Source organism: Trichosurus vulpecula, chromosome 3, assembly GCF_011100635.1.
Source record: "Trichosurus vulpecula isolate mTriVul1 chromosome 3, mTriVul1.pri, whole genome shotgun sequence".
Classification (NCBI taxonomy): domain Eukaryota; kingdom Metazoa; phylum Chordata; class Mammalia; order Diprotodontia; family Phalangeridae; genus Trichosurus; species Trichosurus vulpecula.
Window position 1 is genome coordinate 189,673,279 of NC_050575.1, and position 19,309 is coordinate 189,692,587.

General features: G+C 40.9%; 1 pseudogene; it reads right to left on the reverse strand.

Annotated features, from left to right (window-relative positions):
• Positions 1-234: 234 nt before the first annotated feature.
• LOC118842339 lies at positions 235-18,934 on the reverse strand (annotated as a pseudogene).
• Positions 18,935-19,309: the final 375 nt, after the last annotated feature.

Genomic DNA, 19,309 nt, shown 5'->3' on the forward strand with positions numbered 1-19,309 from the left:
AAATAACCTCGCCAAAGTACCAAGACTCAGAACGGGGGTGAAATGGTTTTCCTTGATATGACACTTTCGGTACTGCCTAGGAAAAAGAACCCCAAGCATATTAAAACAATGCTCTTGAAATCCTTGCTCAGGAACATAAACAAAATGCTATATAACTCATCAAAGCTCATTGGAGATGGAAGGGCCGTGCTTTGCTTAGCTGAGAGGGGGTGAGAGACAGTACAAAAGCTGAAATCATTTCTTTTGTGGTTTTACAGAATTTTCTAAAGTTTTTCTTCTCCACTCTGCATAATCCTGTTCCAAATCTTTACTTTTCTTCTGCTCACATGGAACCTGCTTCACCTCTATTCCCTTCTTGGAACATTTAACTATAATCTTTTGTCTTTTAACTGGTTTACTAGGTCCTCTGTTAACTAGCTGTTTAGTTTCTTCTTATATATTTACAAAGCCAAATCAAATACAGTTTTCTTTTATACCACATGTGGCCACCATTTTGTCTTTTAGCTTTAGGACCCTGAATGTTGAGAATAGAGTAGCTGTTCTGAAAAGGAGGTGTAGATAAATCTAGACCTATTTTCTGCATCTGGGGAAGAATTGCCTCATCCCTCTGAAAGCTCTTTGAAGCTATATTTACTGTCTCCATGAAACTAAGCTGTACTTCTAAGTCTTTTATGTTGAGATTTGAATTCAGGCCCAGCAAACACTCAATTGACTTAAGACAACTTTGATGCATCTTCTTGTTTAACGCAGAGAAAGTGTAACTTAGTTCTATTTGAAGGCCACAGCATACTAACAACAGCAAAGTGCAGACACATGAATGCATTACCTATTTCCATGATATGTGAAAATCCACTGGGCCAGTCACAGGTGCTCTTCAGCTTTCCTCAATATGCCAGGTTCCATGATCCCCAGATAAGGTCTGAAATGGATGATGGGCCTGAGGATATTAGGGCTTTCTTGTAGAATCTCTTATTTAAGGAACAGAATGTCACAGATCACTTTGATCAGCTGATAATCAACAAACATTTAGTAAGATCCTACTATGAGCCAGGCACTAGGGATGCAGAGACCCAAAAAAAGCAGAATCTGTTCTCAGAAAACTTATGAATTGTAAAGGGGGTGGCAACATGCACAAATATAGATATGTACACTATACAAAAAGCAAATACAAGGTAACCTTAGAGGGAAAAGAAAGGGAAAGTACAGAACTATGTGCCAGGCACTGTGCTAAATGCTTTACAAATACGATCTCATTTGCACTACTATGCAAAAGGCGGTGCTTCAGATGATTCTTGAAGAAGACAAAGGATTCTCTGAGTCAGAGGTGAACGCTGAGAGCAGTTCAGCTCTCAGTTTTGTCTTCATCTTATTCACCTCTCCTCTTTTACTCTTCTCTAGGGGAAGGGAAAGGGAAATATATGAGTATTCCTATAGTACCTAAACGGCAAATGACTCTAGTATCTTTGCCAAGAAAATCCCAAAATGGGATCATGAAGGGTCAGACACGACTGAAAAATGACTGAACAAACAAAAACAAATGTGTCAGAGACTGCTAAGCACTTCTACGAATATTGTCTCATTTGGTCCTCACATTGACCTTGTGAGGTAGGTGCTATTATCATCTCCATTTCACAGCTGAAGAAACTGAGGCAGAGGTTCAGTGACTTGCCCAAGGTCACAGTCATGAAAGACAGCCAGTTCAAACACACGGAGATGGGAGATGGAGCATTGTGAGGACTAACAAGTAGACCTGTATGGCTCTACCATCGATTACACAATGGGATGAAATGAGTAAGATGACTGGGAAGGTAGGAAAGGGTGAGGTTACAAAGATCTTTAAATTCCAGATAAAGTTTGTATTTGATCTGAGACATAATATAATTAATTGGTAGAAGACAGTCAGACCTGAGCTTTGGGAAAATCATTTTGCCTGCTGTGTGGAGGATGGGCTGGAATGGGGAGTGATTTAAAGCTGAGAAAAGTAGAAGACCATTGCAGTGGTGCAGGTGAGATCTGATGAGGGCTTGAACGAGGATAGTCATTGGGTGAGTGGAGAGAAGGGCCATGGACGAGGACGTGGACCTGACTGTAGAGATGGAAATGATAAAGATTTCACAACTGATTGGCGGGTGTGAGTGGGAGTGAGGAGTTGAGGATGACTCCAAGTGGGTGGGCCTGGTCACTGGAAGGAGAGGACATCCTTGAGAGTAATAAGCAAGTTTGGAAGAGGGATGGGTTTTGAAGGCAAGATCTTGAGTTTTGTGTTGGAAATATTGATTTGTCTTAGGTTCCTTCAGTTTAAATTTTGCCATCTGTATGATGGTGATAATAAAAGTTACACTTTCTAGCATAGAGGGTTGTTAGAAAAGTGCTTGAGAGTCCTATAGAAATGCAAATTATATAACTGACATTTTTAAGATCATTGAGACTCACAACAACCTTGTGAGTTAGGCATTACAGTTATTATTATCATATCCACTTTACAAATGAGAAGACTGAGGATCAGAAAAATTGAGTAATTTGTCCAGGGTCCCAGTGCTAGTAAGTATCAGAGGAGAGATTTGGAACTAGGTTCTTCCTGATTTCAAGTCTGGTACTCCATCCAGGATACTAAGCAGCCTTTCAGAAAATAAGCTTATTACTATACATATTCATGACAAGTGAAATTTTGTCCTTATCCTCCTCTCCTCTTCCCCCTTACTCTTCTCTAGGGGAAGGGAAAAGGAAGGGTATGAACATTCATACAGTACGTACTATATTCCAGGCACCATGTTAAACATTTTTATAAATATCGTCTCATTTGATCTTCACAACATCCTCATAAGATAAGTATTATCATCATTCCCATTTCACAGTCAAGGAAACTGGGGCAAACAAGTCAAATGATTTGCCTAGGGTCACGCAGCTATGAAGTGTCTAATGCTGGATTTGAATTCAGGTTTTTCTGACTCCAGTCCCAGAGCTTTATCTACTATGCTACAAGCTACTTCCTCTACTCCTATCCCTCACTCCCACAGAGGATCTTATTTCTTTTAAGACCTGACAGATTAAGCTTAAGAAGATAAGCATTTCATCTGTGTTTTGGTATTTCTCTTTTATTATTTCTATTTGAACAAAGTATGGTGAATCACACCTACCATGTCTACATTTTCCTACCATATTGAATATGCTCTAAGATTCTTTCAGTTTCAATCTTGTATGGATCTATGACTCTAGACATTGTGACTCAAAAACCACCCCCACACTGGCCAGGCTTTTGTTTACTTGAAGTAAATGTTCCTTCTGTGATCACCAATGATGACTGTGAGTGAACCTAAGGTTTCTATTCATGACACAGAACCAACAGGGAGTGTGTGAGTCATGTGGAGCACCAAGGGGCTGGCAGCAGGAATTAGCATTTCTGTGTTATGGTGTCATTGGTAATTAAATGTCAGGGGACTGAATGGGTTCTGATGACAGACTGGGGGCTTTAGTTCAACATTGTTCAGAATGATTAGAATCTTTAAAATAAAAATGAAATGGCTGTTCAACTTTTAAAACTTCATATGAATAAATAGCCTTTGAAATCAACACAAGGAACAGAATATAGCTTGTCCTTGTGTGGTGCGTAACTGCATGGGACTTAATTCAATTCCATAAACATTCATTAAACGCCTACTATGTGCAAAGTACTAGTGTCACATAAGCAGTGGATGTTGGCACTAGAAGGGATCTTAGAACATAGACTATTAAAAATGGGGTTTTAAAATATATGTAATATATATATATAAATATGTATGTATAATGTGTGTATATATATGTATACATATATATGTGTATTATATATAATATGTACACACACACACATAAAATCCAGTACTCTTATGTTACAGATAAGTAAATCGAAGCCCAGGGTGGTACAGTGGATAGAGTGCTGGGCTTGGAGTAGGAAGATCTGAGTTCAAATCCAGCCTCAGAAATCTCTTAGCTCTGAGGTCTTGGGCAAGTCACTTAACCTTTGCTCATCACCAGAGAAGAAAATGGTGAACCACTCCAGGATCTTGGCCAAAAAAACTCCACGCCCAGAGGTCCACTCGGTCATGAAGAGTTGGACACAGCTCAGAGAGGCCCAGAAAGGGACCTCTTTTCTAAGGTCACGCAGTTGGGAATCCAGGGTTTTAGATCTACTTCTGTTTCAGCCATTCAATCTAGGGCTCTTTTGCTTCCATCCAATCCAATCCAATCCAATCCAATCCAATCCAATCAACATTTATTAAGCACCTACTATGTGTCAGACACTGTACTAAGTTCTGGAGATACAATTAATAAAGCTAGCTCCTGCCCTCAGTGGTCTTGTACTCTAAAAGGTGAGAAAATAGACAAAAGGAGCTAGGAAAGCAGGAAGAGGGGGGTAGATCAGGGGTACTGTGTGTGAGATTATCTTGCTCCCTGGAGGCAAACCAGGCAGGGCAGCAGATGTAAGATGGAATGATCTGAGTCCACTTTCTGCCTCTATAATAGAAGGCCTTGGGAGGAGTTTGGCACTCTGCCCTCCAGCTCTCCAATCAGAGGGGAGAGGAGGCTGAGGGATGTGGAGGGAATCAAGGCTTGAGTTAGCAACAATGGATGAGCTTATCCGGGGAGCATCTAGCTCCACGGAATTGAAACCAGCCAGGGCAGCAGATTCAAGGTGAAGTATTCCTTTACTTCCACAGCCAACTGATATAAACAGATTTTAAGTGACTTGCCTAGGATCACACCGCTAGTAAGTATCCGAGGCTCAAATTTGAGCTCAAAGCATTCGAATCTTGTGATACATTTTTCTTGTGCTTGGTACATAGAAATCTCTTAATAAATGCTTTCTGATCAGTCAATTGAATAATTGATTGATTGACTGGATTCCACCAAGGTATCTTGATTAAAAGTCTAAAATTTTAAAAGAACAAGCATTAAACTTAGAGCAGATTGCCTAATCACTTTACTTCAAAAACCAATCTGGGCATTTTAGGCCTATCTACCAAGAATGAATAGAGCCTCCACAAGAATTTTCCTGGAGTTATGAATAGGAATCTTCTCCTTGCCAACAATGTGGTCCAAATCCCAGGCCTATAAGCTTCCTTTGGGGTGGTGGAAAGCAGTGAATTAAGAAAGAAAGTGTAGCCTCATGTGGCAGTATTTATTTGCATATTTTCACCATTGTAACTTAAAGACACATGGGCACTCCCTTCATGGATTCAGATCACAGCCTATCTATAATATGTAGTCAGAGAGTTTCCCATTCTCATGTATAGCTTGTGAACATTAGAGATGGGATAATAGATTTATGGAAGTGACCTGTGAGATCACTGAGTTTAACCTCCTCATGTTACAGATGAGGAAACTCAGTATCAGAGGAGTTCAGTGATGTTCCTAGAGTCACCCAGCTATGAAGTGTCTGAGGAGGGATTTGAACCTAGGTGTTCTTGACCTCAAAGCCAGAGCTCTATTCACTATAGCATGTAGCTTCTGGTGGTGAATTATTAAGGTCAGAAGGCAATTTCATTAGTAATACAAATAACATCTTCAAACTGCAATGTGTTATATCATTTACAAAAGTTATCATGACTACTGTATCTCTTGATGCCTCGACAACAGTACTATGAGGTGATCAGGGCAGTTGTTATTATGATCCGCATTCTAAAGATGAAGAAACTGAGTTTTAAAGTGGTGAAATCACTTGCCAAGGTCTCAAGCCGGTAAGTGACAAAACTGGGACCAGAACCCAAGTGTCTTGTCTCCTGGACCAGTGATCTTTCCACTATGCCTCATGGCATCTCTCTGTAGTTACAAGTGATCTAACATATAGTAGGCACTTAGCAAATGTTTCCTATGTTATGGAACTGAGGGGAGAAGAATGGACAAATCTTCAGAACTTAGAGTATGAGTGTAATTAAGAGAATTCACCACAAGCGTTCTCTTGGGCCCATGGTTTAGCTCCCCATCCAGCCTAATGCTATACTGTCTTCTCTATTGTTTGAGACCAAATTTGGCTAAGTTCAGAAAGACTCATCACCTGCTCAGCTGCAGGGTGAATTTTTTTTTAGCTGTAGCAATTCTCAGAAATCATCTGCTAAGTCCTAGAGGATATGCAGTTCACATCAATGGAGGGAATACAGACGTTAAAGACAAATTGCCGATTTTTTGAACTTGCTAAATGAGATTTGTTTATAACTTAAGGGGCAACTAAATTATGCAGTAGAGAGCTGGCCTTGGAGTCAGGAAGACCTGAGTTCAAATCCTGCCTCAGATACTTACTAGCTTAGCATTCATGGGAAAGTCACAAACCTCTATAAGTCTCAGTTTCATCATCTGTAAAACGGGGATAATAATAGCACCTACATCACAGGATTGTTGTGGGAACCAAATGGCATAACATATAAAGTACTTTGTAAGACATAAAACTCTAGATAAGTGCTAGACATTATTATTATTATTAAAGATAAGGGCTCGAGAAAAGTACTGGACTTGGAGCAAGGGAACTTTGGTTGAAATCTTGGCTTGACTACTTGCTGGCTGCACGACTGTGCAAGCTATATAACTGCTCTAAGCCTCAATTTCTCTGTCTGTGAGTTAAGTATGATAATATTTGCATCATGTATCTCACAAGGTCATAGTGAGGAAAGTACCTCATAAATGCTATGGAAATAGGAGTTACCATTACTTTGTGTTCCCATCGTTAAGCACAGTTCCTTGAATATAGGAAAATAAAAAAAGTAGATGTTGAATGAATGAATGAATGAATGAATGAATGAAAGTATGAATGGTAACATGCAATCTGGAGCCCTAGCTCACCAAAACTATGCCTGAAAACTTCAGTTGTGTGTTTGTAAGACAGGAGGACTGAAACAGTATTGATGAGGGTTCACTGGAGTTGGGACAGGATGTTGCAGCTCAGAGAACAGTCATAGACTGGTGTAGTTGGTGTAGTTTTGCTAGGAGGGGATGACTTCCATTCCAAAGAGTCTGCTTGAACAGCTGTATCTTTACAGGACCACAGGGTGGTTGGTTGGTCCCTGTGAAGAAGCATTCTACCCTTGAGAGGAAATGCCCTACTTTGAGGTTGGCATTGGAGCAAAGCCTTATTCACCCCATGCTAGTTATGACCAGGGAAATTTAAAAAACTGTCTTCCAAGTCATAAAACTCACATCTTCAGTGATAGGGAAGGTTCTATACTCATGACAACATAACTGCTTCCAAATTGTCCTGTGTGAAACTTTTGGATGAAGACAAGCAACCAAGGCCTTGATGAATGGGGGCTTCATCCACAGACACCCTGAGATCCTGGTAGATCTGTCTTTACTTCCATGTGGAGGGCTGGCCTCTCAAATTTCCTTCAAGATGGCTAGAGACTATGCTACCTCTTTGAGTCTAGACCAGGGGTGGGGAACCTGCAGCCTTGAGGCTACATGTGGCTGTCTAGGTCCTCAAGTGTGGCCCTTTCATTGTTTGGATTCAGTTTGGATTTAGTCAAAGGGCCACACTTGAGGACCTAGAGGGCCTCATGTGGCCTCAAGGCTGAAGGTTCCCCACCCCCCCACCCCGGTCTAGACTCAGCCAGAGAAACCTAAATCTGAGAAGGGAATGATGCCTGACTGTAGGGGGTAATTGAAATACTATCTCCGAAGAGGGTCACTCTTCAAGTTCAATTGGCTTCTAACAGAAATGGTTGCTGCTTCCTCCCCTATCCCATTGAGAAAAGCTAAATGGGGCATAAAATTAACTCCACCCCCACCTCCACCACCTCCAAACCATGGCATTAACAGTCAAGCTTTATTGTAAGTGTTGGTCCCAAGGGCCAAAGCTAATGGTGTGAACTGGAGAGAGGAGCCTGACTATAAATTTAGAAATTCTAATAGCTGCCTCAATCAATTATAATCTGTAAAAACCGGGTCTACTCCCACTCGGATCAAAACATCTGCTCACCTTCAAAGATAGTCCACCTTGATCTTTTGCTAATTTTTAGACAATACAACATCGCTGTTATCTTCGTTCATTGGGTAATCTAATAAGTCCAATAATAACTGAATCCCCTTACATGAATATAAAATGCCATGTGATTCCATTTCCTCATTTGAGCATCACAGCAATCCTGTGATATGGGAAGAGAGAAATAGCTCTAATTTTACAGATCAGGAAACTGAGACTCACCAAGGTGGTAACTTGCCTGAAGCCACAGAGTTAGCTAGTGATGGAGCCACAGCTAGGGAGGAAATCATGTTTCAGAATAAAGCACCAAACCCAGTACATTGATAGCAAGCAACAGGAGGCTGGAATGTTAAAAAGCCTGCAGTGAAAAGCATTCTAAGCCTTTCAGGAGTGGAAGGGCTTTATCATATGAGGATTGGTTGAAGAAACCGGGTAAGAAATTGACCTAGAGAAGAGTAATTATTCAGAAGGGGCATAATGACTGCCTTTAAGTACTTAAAGGCTAACACATGGAGACAGGACTAGAATTGTTCTCTTTGGCCATCTGGGTCCCAATGAAGACCAATGTGTGGAAGATGAAGAGGTAAATTTAAGCTTCAGGACAGAAACACTTTCCTAACAATTCAAGCTATCCTCAAGTGGAATGGTGTTCCTCAAGAGGGGGTGGGTTTCCCCTCTTTTGGACTCTTCATGCAGAGGCTGGATAGCTACTGATCAGGCATGTTATGACAGATATTCCTTTTGCACATGAATTGGGCTAAATAGCCATGGAAATTCCTTCCACCTCTCTTACCAGATAAGTGACCTTACCTTTCTAGGCCTTAATTTCCTTCTCTAAAACATGAGAAGGTTGGATTAGCTAGCTTCTAAGCTCTCTTCCAACTCTAGAAGCCTTCAACCTCAGGGGGAAGACTAAAAGGGCATCTTTTCATCTTTTCTTCTCTCCCAGTATCCTTGGTCTTTGTACCCTGCCTTGTCTGCAGTTGGTTAAAAACATGTCCTTTTTATGAATAAGATAGTCCTTTACCTTCTAACTTTTAAACTAAATAACTAGTAAAAGTCACCTGGTTACTTAGAAGACAGCCACTACAAACTGGGAGAATAATTCTAAAGTGTTTTGTGTTTAGGCTTCAAGCTGAAGGATATTTCTAGTGGAAGTCGAGAGCTCTTGAGCCGTCTGATGATGCTGTCTGGGCTATGACATCAGCACCACCACTGAAAATATCCTGATAGGTAGGATTACTGAGACAGACCTGGGAATTCACTTCAGGCCTGAATTACAAACCAAGCTAAGTCAAAACAATTCCTTTTGCTTTCAACCTTAAAAGAATGATAGAATCTTATAATTGGAAAAGATCTCAGAGAGCCTCTAGCCCAACCTGTACCTAACGGGAATACTCTCTATATAGCGTTCCTGGCAAGCAGTCATCCATCCTCTATTTGAAGATGTGCAATAATGGGAAACATTACCTCCAGAGAGAGCTCATTCCAATTTTTGGATGGCTCTAATTATTAGGAAGTTTTTCCTCTCATAAAGCTTGAATTTGCCTCTCCCCAACCTCCACACATTGGTTCTAATTCTGACCCCCGGGGCTAAGAAAAATTAGCCCAGCATTTTCTCTACTTGACAGCCCTTTATGTATTTAAAGACATGTATCATTACCCTCTCACCCTGTCTTCTTTTTCCTAGGCCAGACATACCTATTTTCATCAATTAATAATCATATGACATCTCTTCTGTGGCATTATTTTGTATTTTAAAAGTATATCTTATATTTACTTATCTGCACATATTTTGTATTTCCCCCAGTAAAAGGTAAGTTCCTTAAGTCCAGAGACTTTTTTTAAATCTTTGTATCTCTAGTATCTATCATAGTGCTTTTCACATAGTAAGAGCTTAATAAATATTGATTGAATGGATGACTATTACATGGTTTCTTGTCCCGGTAAGTTTCCTTTAAGCATGCTGTAGTTTTCAATTCTCTACCTAGACTATGACACACAGAACTGGATCTGATCTTTCCAATGGAGTGAAAAATGCAGTGGGACTATTAGCTCCCTCTACCTAGCATGACTTGCGGGATAGAGAGCTGGCCTTGAATCGAGTAAGTCCTGCGTTCAAGTCTCATGTTTGGCAGGTGTTGGTAGTATCACCATGGACAAGTCATTTAGCCTCCTAGTACTCTGTACTAGTAATCTGTAAGACCACAAGTTAAATAACTTGGCTCCTTGCTACCTTTGCAGCCTTTTTTGTATATCACTCCTCTTCAGCCATAGTGGTCTTGCTGCTCCTCATACATGACAACTTTGCAATGGCTACCAGGAATGTTCTCCCTCCTCATAGGTGCCTCTTGGAATTCCTGGTTTCTGTCAAGATGCACTTCACACTATGCCCAAAGGGGTATAAAACTGTGTATATCCTTTGATCCAGCAATACCACGGCTAGGTCTGTATCCTGAAGAGACAAAAAAGGGGGGAAAGGACCTATTTGTACAAAAATATTTATAGCAGCTCTTCTTGTGGTGGCTAAGAATTGGAAATCAAGGGGATGCCCATCAACTGGGGAATGGCTGAACAAGCTGTGATATATGATGGTAATGGAATATTATTGTGCTATAAGAAATGTCAAACAGGATGATTTCAGAAAAGCCTAAAAAGACCTACATGAACTGATGCAAAGTGAAGTGAGCAGAACCAGGAGAACATTTTACACAGTGGTAGCAATATTATGAGATGAGGAAGTATGAATGACTTGGCTGTTCTCAGCAGTACAGTGTTCAAAGTCAATCCCAAAGGAATCATGATGAAACTTGTTATAGACTCCAGAGAAAGAACTAATATTATCTGAAAGCAGACTGAAGCATATTGTTTTTTCCCTCCCTCCCTCCCTCTCTCCCTTCCTTCCTTCCTTCCTCCCTCTTTTTCTTTCTTTCTTTGTCTTCTTGTACAAAATGACTAATATGAATATATTTTATATGATTGCACATGTAAAACCTATATAGGATTGCTTGCCATCACAGGGAGCGGGGAGGAAAGAAAGGAAGAATTTGGAACTCAAAACTTTTTTAAAAAAACACATGTAAAATGGTTTTAGCATGTTATCGGGGAAAATTTTTAAATATTATTAAAGTAAAAAAAGATTCAATCCATACACCGCCTTCTGCAGAAGGCCTTTCCTAGTCCCCTCAGCAATTAGTGCCTTCTCCTCCAAAGTAACATAGTATATGTTTTCTATACATGTAGGTATACATATAGTTATACCCACATGTATACATTTATATATGTATACATGTCATCTCCCACATTTGAATAGAAGTTCCTTAAGGACAGAGACTACAATAGTTCCATTTTGTCATTGTGTGTTCAGTGCCTAGCAGAGCTTGGCATATAGTAAGCAATTGACAAACACTTGCTTATTTGATGCTTACTTCCCTGATCATGCCAATTCATAGGGAACTTTGAAGTTTTTAAGCTCAAGCTTGGAACCCTTTCCTTGACCTGCTTCCTATTTGGCTGTTCCCTGACATTTTGCTGCATTGCTGACTATAGATTCTCAGTTTACAGATGTGCCTTTGCCTCTGGCCATCTTTCTGGTCTCTCTATTTGCTAAGTTAGGAAGTGATCTCTACCTACTCATAAAACAACTGCATTCACGTCTTGCATTTCAAGGTAACATGATGAATATACCACTAGACATTGTCTCATCCCACATGAATCTAGGGTCCATGGGCCCTGATTCCCAGTAGACCTCAAATGGTGCCCATGGAAGACCGCTGAGGATAGTGTCAGGGGAACAGGAAAGGTTCCACCTGTTCCTTCCTATGGCAGTTTCTTATGTGTCAATCATGAGTGTAAGGAAGCTGACAGCCAGCCTAGTCAGGTCTTGACATGGACGCAATCTGAGGTTGAGTCCAGACATCCCCTCCCTGTCTCAGCAACCCTGTGGTGCAGCCTTGAGAAGAAGTCACAGGCGCTTATCCCACAGCATTTCCATATCAACCTACCAGTTCCCAGGAGGGTGAATACAGTGTGATTCACCTGGGTCATGCTTAGGTCAAGAGATAAACTTCCCAGTGAATGGACCCTGAGTAAGGCTGTTCCTTTAAGACCAATTTGCTGAAGTTGGGTTGTGAAGGAGACAAAGTTGTGTGCAGTCATTTATTTTCCAAGCCTGCAAGACTTCCCAGGGACTGAGGCAGTGGAGAAATAATGATTAATGAAGGCAGAGAGCATGAGTCATTTCATCCCAGCATATCTCAGCATACACTCTACTAGCTTATTAGAAATATTCATCAGCCAGGAAAAGGAGGGGGAGAGGAAGGGAAAGAAAAAGCATTGTCTGCAGCATTGCATTTTGGTTTGAAATACTGGAATGGGGGTCTAGGTCTGGAGTGGAGTTGGTGCCTAATGGAAGGAATCCTTGACCTGAGAGATAAAGCTTAATGAATGCCCCCTTGTGAAATGGGAAAATTATTTGTAAATCTTTCAACATATATTTATTGGATGCTGTCTGCATGCCCAGCCCTGAGCCAGGAAACCTGCAAGCATGTGGAAGGATGCAAGGCAGTAGAAAACTGGGTTCCTGCCTTCTGAAATTTTGGGTCTACTCAGGGAGACAACTGTTCTATGTGTGTGTCTGTGAGAGAGGGAGAAAGAGAGAGGGAGACAGACAGAGACAAAGAGACAGAGACAGAGAGAGACAGAGAGATAGAGATAGAGACTGAGAGAGAGGAAGAGGTCATTGTAAGTTAGAGTGGTCATAGAAAGTTTTCTTTAGGGAGTGTCTTTAAAGGAACCATAGAATCATAGAATCACAGAACTAGGCCTAGAAATGGCCTTAGCTATGTGATTATTAAAGTATGTCCAGGGACCCTTTCAGGGGACCACAAGGTCTAAACAATTTTCCTAATAATACTGAGGTGTTTTAATTTCCAATATGGTACATATCAAGAGATGTCAAATTATCAAACTATGGGACATATCAATAGATATCAAAAACTCTTTAGGAGGGGGTTCTCAATAGTTTTTGAGAGAATAAAAGGTTCCTGAGACCAAAAAGTTTGAGAATTATGGATCTAGTTCAACTTGTTCATTTTAAAGATTAGAAAACTGAGGCCCAAGTTGATTAAGTGACTTGCTGGAGGTGACCCACAGAGGCAAGATTTGAATCCAGATCTTCTGACTCTAGAATCAGTGTCCTTTCCCAGAGAAGAGAAAAAAGGATTGAGATAAGTTGAGAACAGGATAAAAGTCAAGGGAACATGAACAAAGGCACATTGCAAAAAATCAATATAGCCTCGATGGAAGACAATGAGGTCAGCCTGAATGGAGGGTGTGTTTTGGGAAGCAGTAAGAAATTAAGTTGGAAGACTAAGGGCAACAAAACTATGGGACTTGAAAATGGAACTCAGTGCAAGATATGTTTTACCTTCCTGAGCAGAGGATTTCTCAGCTTTTGATCAATATTTACAGATTCAGGTTTGGGTCACCTGTGATTTTACTTATATAGGAAATTCTTAATAGGAAAGGTATCTCCATTGATGCAGATGGGCCCCTCCTCTGTACCTTGTAGTCCTAAACAATTGCTATGGCTGGGGGAGGCACTGAGAGGTTAAGTGATCTGCTTGAGGTCACACAGCTAGTCAGTGTCAGAGACAGGACTTGAACCCAGATCTTGATCAGCATATCTCTCCACTACAACAGGCTACATCTCTATTTAAGGAATAGTTTTAGTATTGGAGAGATACTTTTCATCACGATGACAATATAGCATTGCCTTGAGATAGAAAAACCATAGGCTGTTAGAGTTGGAAGGAACCTTTGAGTTCATCTCGCCTCAGCCCTAATTTTTACAGGTGAGGAGCCCTAGTCATTGAGAGGCTAGGCACCTTGCATGGAGTCCCGTAACTAGTATGTGGCAGAGCTGACCCCAGAATCCCAGGCTCCTGACTTCTAGGGTAAAGCTGTTTCTACTATTCCAGCCTGCTAAGCTGTCTAGTTCCCCTCAGTCCCTAAGTTGCTCGAAGATATTTGGCTTTTGTTCACTGAACGCAGCAGACGGTGAAAATGTTTGCGTGCATTGTTTGGGAAATAGAACAGACAGACCCATTTGACTGAGATTATTTCAGGAATTTTTTTCTCTACCTTCCCATCCATATACAGACTGTAGCTTCTTGCTGCTCTTCCTTGACATCCTTCTGCAACCATCAGATGGGCAAGTTTACAGCTGTTGAGGTGGAAATCTGCCACTCATTCCTCCTGGCTGAAAGTACTCTGTGAACACTGGATTTGGAGAGAGGGGATCTGGATTCCAAACCTAGCTTCCCTGCTTGCTACCTATGTGACCTTGGGAAAGTCATTTAGCCTTACTGGCCCTCAGTTTCCTACTCTGTAAAATGAAAGAGTTGGACTTGCTGATCCTTAACTTTCCTTCCAGTTCGGTGTCCTGTGATACTAGGGCAGAACATTCATTCAGGACCCAGAGGTCATCTGGTTTGATCTCCTGCCTATGATTAGGAGACTGTTTGAACTTTCCAAGAAAGGTGCTTTCTGGGGACACAGAGCCCTCAATTTCCCATTTTTGCATGTGTTTTTATCCCTGGTGGTTGAGAAGTTTTTACTTACATCCAAAGAAAATTGCTACTACAATCCATTTCTTTAATTTGCTCTATGCCAAAAGCAATTGTTTTCAAGTTTCTCCTTTTTTGTTGCTGTTCAGTCATGTCTGACTGTTTGTGACCCCATTTGGGGTTTTGCTGGCAAAGATGCTAGAGTGATTTGCCATTTCCCTTCCAGCTCGTTTTGCAGATGAGGAAACTGAGGCAAATAAGGTTAAGTGACTTGTCTGGTGTCACACAGCTAGTACTTGTCTGAGGCGGGATTTGAACTCAGAAAGATGAGGCTTTCTGATTCCATGTCCTGTGAGCCACCTAGCTGCTTCACCACGAAGAGCATCTACTGATAAAAAATGTTTAAGACTTCTCTAATAACTTTGTAACTCTTCCCCTTTAAACACCTTGAGTTCTTTGTCAGTCATTATTAGAATTAGTAGAGCAACAGAACTTCCATCTTTGAGTGCAGAGCTGTCTAATCCAATCTGTCTGTCCCTGAGCAGGAATTTCTGGCACCACATCCATCCAATTATAAGCTCCTTGAGGGCAGGGACTGTCTTTTGCCTCTTATTGTATCCCCAGCATTTAGAACAGTGCTTGGTACTTAATAGTAGGTAGTTAATAAATGTTTATTCATTTATTAATTAATAAATATCTGTTTATTGATTGGACCAGTGATCATCACATACCTCCAGGGACAAAGAGCTCATGGGGGAGACAGCACTGTACAGAAGAAAGAGCAATGCCGATGAAGGAGCCGGTTTAAATCATCCCTCTGATTCCAAATAACTAAGTGACTGCGGATGAGTCACTTGACTTTCCTTGGTCTCCATTTCCTCATCTGTAAAATGAATTTGACTAGAAGTCCTCTGAGGTTTCTTCTAGCTCTAGAATTGTGACATTGTGTGTTCCCCAAAGTGGCCCATTTCACTTTCGTCCAGCCCCAGTCGTTGAGAAGCTTTAGTTCAGCCCTGAGCTGGCTTTCTACAACTTCCACCTATTCATGTCAATATTGCAGGTGTGGCTGCCGCTGTCCCATGTATTCTCTCCTGTGTGTGCTGGTGGGGCAGAGAAGGGAATCATCTCCCTTTCTCTGACCTCCAGTTTTTAGTAACTGTTGCAGCAAAGAAATAGGACAAATGGACCTTCGCAACATTGATTTGTAACTGACTTGAATAATACATCAAATGTCTGTCACTTAATCACAGCAGCCTGGAGATTCAAACACCTGAGACCTTGGATTCCTAGGTGACTCTAACTTCTCTAAGTGTCTGTAATTGGAAATAAAATAGGAGGAATGAGTCTGAATAGCTCCTTACAAACCACCTAGGCTGTGCAAGTGAGGCCCTTTCGGAAAACTAATGAAATGGCTTGAAGTTGGCTGGCTATGAAGGGCTCTCAGCTGTGGCTTAGCAACCACCCCTGTGCAGGCCTCTCCACAACCAGAGGCCCAAGGAAAACCCCTGTCTGGAGAAGGATCAGAGAGTGAAAAAGAAAGGTATTTTCTGGCTCTCCAGCCTGGGACTACTGCTGGTCTCCCTGCCTCCTGTATCTCCCACTTTCAAACCATGCTGCCAAATGTATTTTCTGAAAGCATCACATTGAACTAGCAATTTCTTCTTCATCTCTCTAATGCATTAGTCAAATAATTTTGTCCGTTATAGTATCACATATGCCAGTGCTTTACCCCTTTATTAGATTGTTAAGTCCACAAGGGCAGAGATTATGCTTAACCTAAACTTTGTATCTCCCCTAGCACCTGGCTGTGCACACATGGTGAACACTGTACATGCTTGTTGAATTGAATGGAAAAGAAGAGACAGAAACTGAGGGTGCCATTGTTTTTTAAGTGTCCATGTTCATGAAATGGATTGAAGGAAATAAGTTTGGATGGGAAAGTTAGAACCAATTACACAAGATCGCCATTCTAATCAGACTAGGCTATTGACCACGGCCCAAACAAGCCCTCCTTGTGTTACCTGCATGACTTTGCTTGAGCTGTTTCATCTGCTCAGCACATCCTTTCCCCAATCTCCATCTAGCATAATCTTGCCCATCCTTCTTGGTGTACCTCATATTCTCTCTTATGCATGGAACTTTCCTTGAGCATCAGCAGCTTGAACAATGTGGTCTAAGCATGAAGCCATCACTTGCCTTGCTCGATTATGAACTCTTATAACTTTTACTGTCCGTATTTTTCTTGTGGCATAGCCTGCTGGGTATTCTGGTTATTAGGGCAGTTGGGTGCAGTGGTGCAGTGGAAAGAGTGTCAGACCTGGAATCAGAAAGATTCCTGAGTTCAAATTTGGCCTCAGGTCCTTACTAGCTGTATGACCCTGGGCAAGTCACTTTACCCAATTTGCCTCAGTTTCCTGCTCTGTAAAACGAATTGGAGAAAGAAATGGCAAACCACTCTAGTATCTTTGCCAAGAAAACCCCAAACATGGTTGTGGAAAATCAGATGTGGCAGAAATGACTGAATGACAACAACAAATTGTGGTTATTTGTGGACCTGGTTTAACTTACCAAATATGTGCACAGCCCTTGCAGGCAGAGACCACTCTACACATCCCTGTTCCCAGCCCGATCAGAGATGTGTAGCAGGTACTCAGTAACTGTTTGTTAAAATAAATGAATGAGTAGAAACCATTTTATAATTTCTTTTAAAATTTTTATTGAAGTCATTTTAAGATATATTAGAATAACTTTGTAGCATATTCTTCCCAACCCCTGCCCTTTTAATAAGGAATAAAACAATCAAGCAAAACCAATCAACATATCATTCCTATCTCTGTCCATGGGCTATATTTAGTATCTAATATTTCCCCATTCCCTTCTCAACTAAGAGGAAGGGGGATATTCTATCATCTGTCCTAAAAAAAACCCCCAATATTGGTCAATATATTTAATCTGAGTTTAGCCAATGTTTTATTCTATTTCCATTGAAGTTTTTATAGATCTAGCATATATTGTTTTCCTGCTTCTGCTTTCTTTTTTATTCATCAGTTCATATAAGCCTTCTCATGTTTCTCTGTCTTCCTTATAGTTACCATTTCTTAGAGCAGAATAATAATCCAGTGCATGTACACCAGAATTTGTTCAGCTGTTTCCCACTCAATAAGCAATCTACTTTGTTTCCAGCTTTCTTTTTCTTCTTCTACTTCCTTTTTGTTGCCACCACAGTATGTATGGCTATGGATATTTTGGTATGTCTCCTCACATTTTGTCATTGACTTCCTTGTACTATATACCCATAGTGAGATGACTGAGTTAAAGGACTGAAAATATTAATAATCTTTGTCACCTAATTGCAAATTGTTAGACCAATGCATTAGTGTGCCTGACATCCCATAGCCTGTCCACCATCTCTATAATTTCTTGGTCTCAATGGATATTTTCTTCTGGGGCTTTTGAGGAGGGGCGTGGCAGTTTTTTTTTTTAATTATGGTGGTAAGTTCCAACCCCAGGTGGGAAGAATGCACTTCTTGGGGGGTTAAAAGTTCCTCAGTTTCCAGTTTAATGCCACAAATGTAGAGAATTTGAGTGGAGCAAAGTAAATTAGTTCTCTCTCCTCTTCCCCTCTCCAGGTAAACCTCTCCATTGACCTGCTGAGGCCAAATAATACAGTTCACAGACAGAAAAATTTTTCTCCGAGCTCTGCCTCAATAGCTACTTATCTCGTCTAGCTCTATCTCATCTGCAAGAGACTTCTATTCCTTTTAAAATATATATACATTTTTTTTTCTGCACTCTGATAACTTTCCAACTCCTTTTCTCGTGCTATTAGAAAAGCTGTCGGGAAGCTATTATGTGCCTGGGAGTGACTCAATTCTACCTTATCAAAGAGAGTTCAGTTTAGTTCCTAAGATTGAGTACAATTTAAAAAAGAAAAAAAATCTTTCAAAAAATTACCCGGTGTCTAGTAATGTGGATGCTAATTGCTGCCACACTTTCATTCCTAGTGACAGCTTTTAGTGATGTGTTATCACTCTGTTCATGCTTCCCTCCTTGCCTGCCCCTCCTGAGCCTGCCTAATATCACCAGATTGCTCTGCTGTGTGTGTGTGTGTGTGTGTGTGTGTGTGTGTGTGTGCGTGTGTGTGCGAAATTGGGGTGAGTTGCTGTAAATAGAGGTTTGGACACTTAGTATCCTCAGAGACTAATCAAATCTATCTTACTCATTTCCAGACTGCAGTTATATCAAATTTACCAAGGAGCCAAATCTCTAATCATTGGTTTATGACTTAAACATGGGATAACTGAACTTAGACAGGGAGGATTCAGCTGAACCTGGTTCCTAGAAGGGTTTTTGCCTGTGGAGTTCTAAGGTTGGGGAAAGGGTTTCCATACTGGTGCACCTTCCCCACGCCCACTCTCATATCCGTACCTATCTGCTAATAATATACTCACCAGGAATTTCTAGTCATAGAACTGTTACAGGAATAACTGCATCTATGTAGTACTTTAAGATGCCCTAAACGTTTTACATATATTGCCTTATTTAATCATTGTAACAGGGAGGTACTACTGGTATTATTACCTTTGTTTTATAGGTGAGAAACTGAGGTTCAGATACGGTAAATGATTTGCCTATAACCATACAAATGTTGGAGTTGAGATTTGAACACATTTGTTCAGACTCCAAGTTAACTGGTCTCTCCATATTATGTCTCTCTATGTATGTGACTCTCTCTCTTCCCCCATCTCTCTCTCTCATCTCTCTCTCTCTCTCTCTCTCTCTCTCTCTCTCTCTC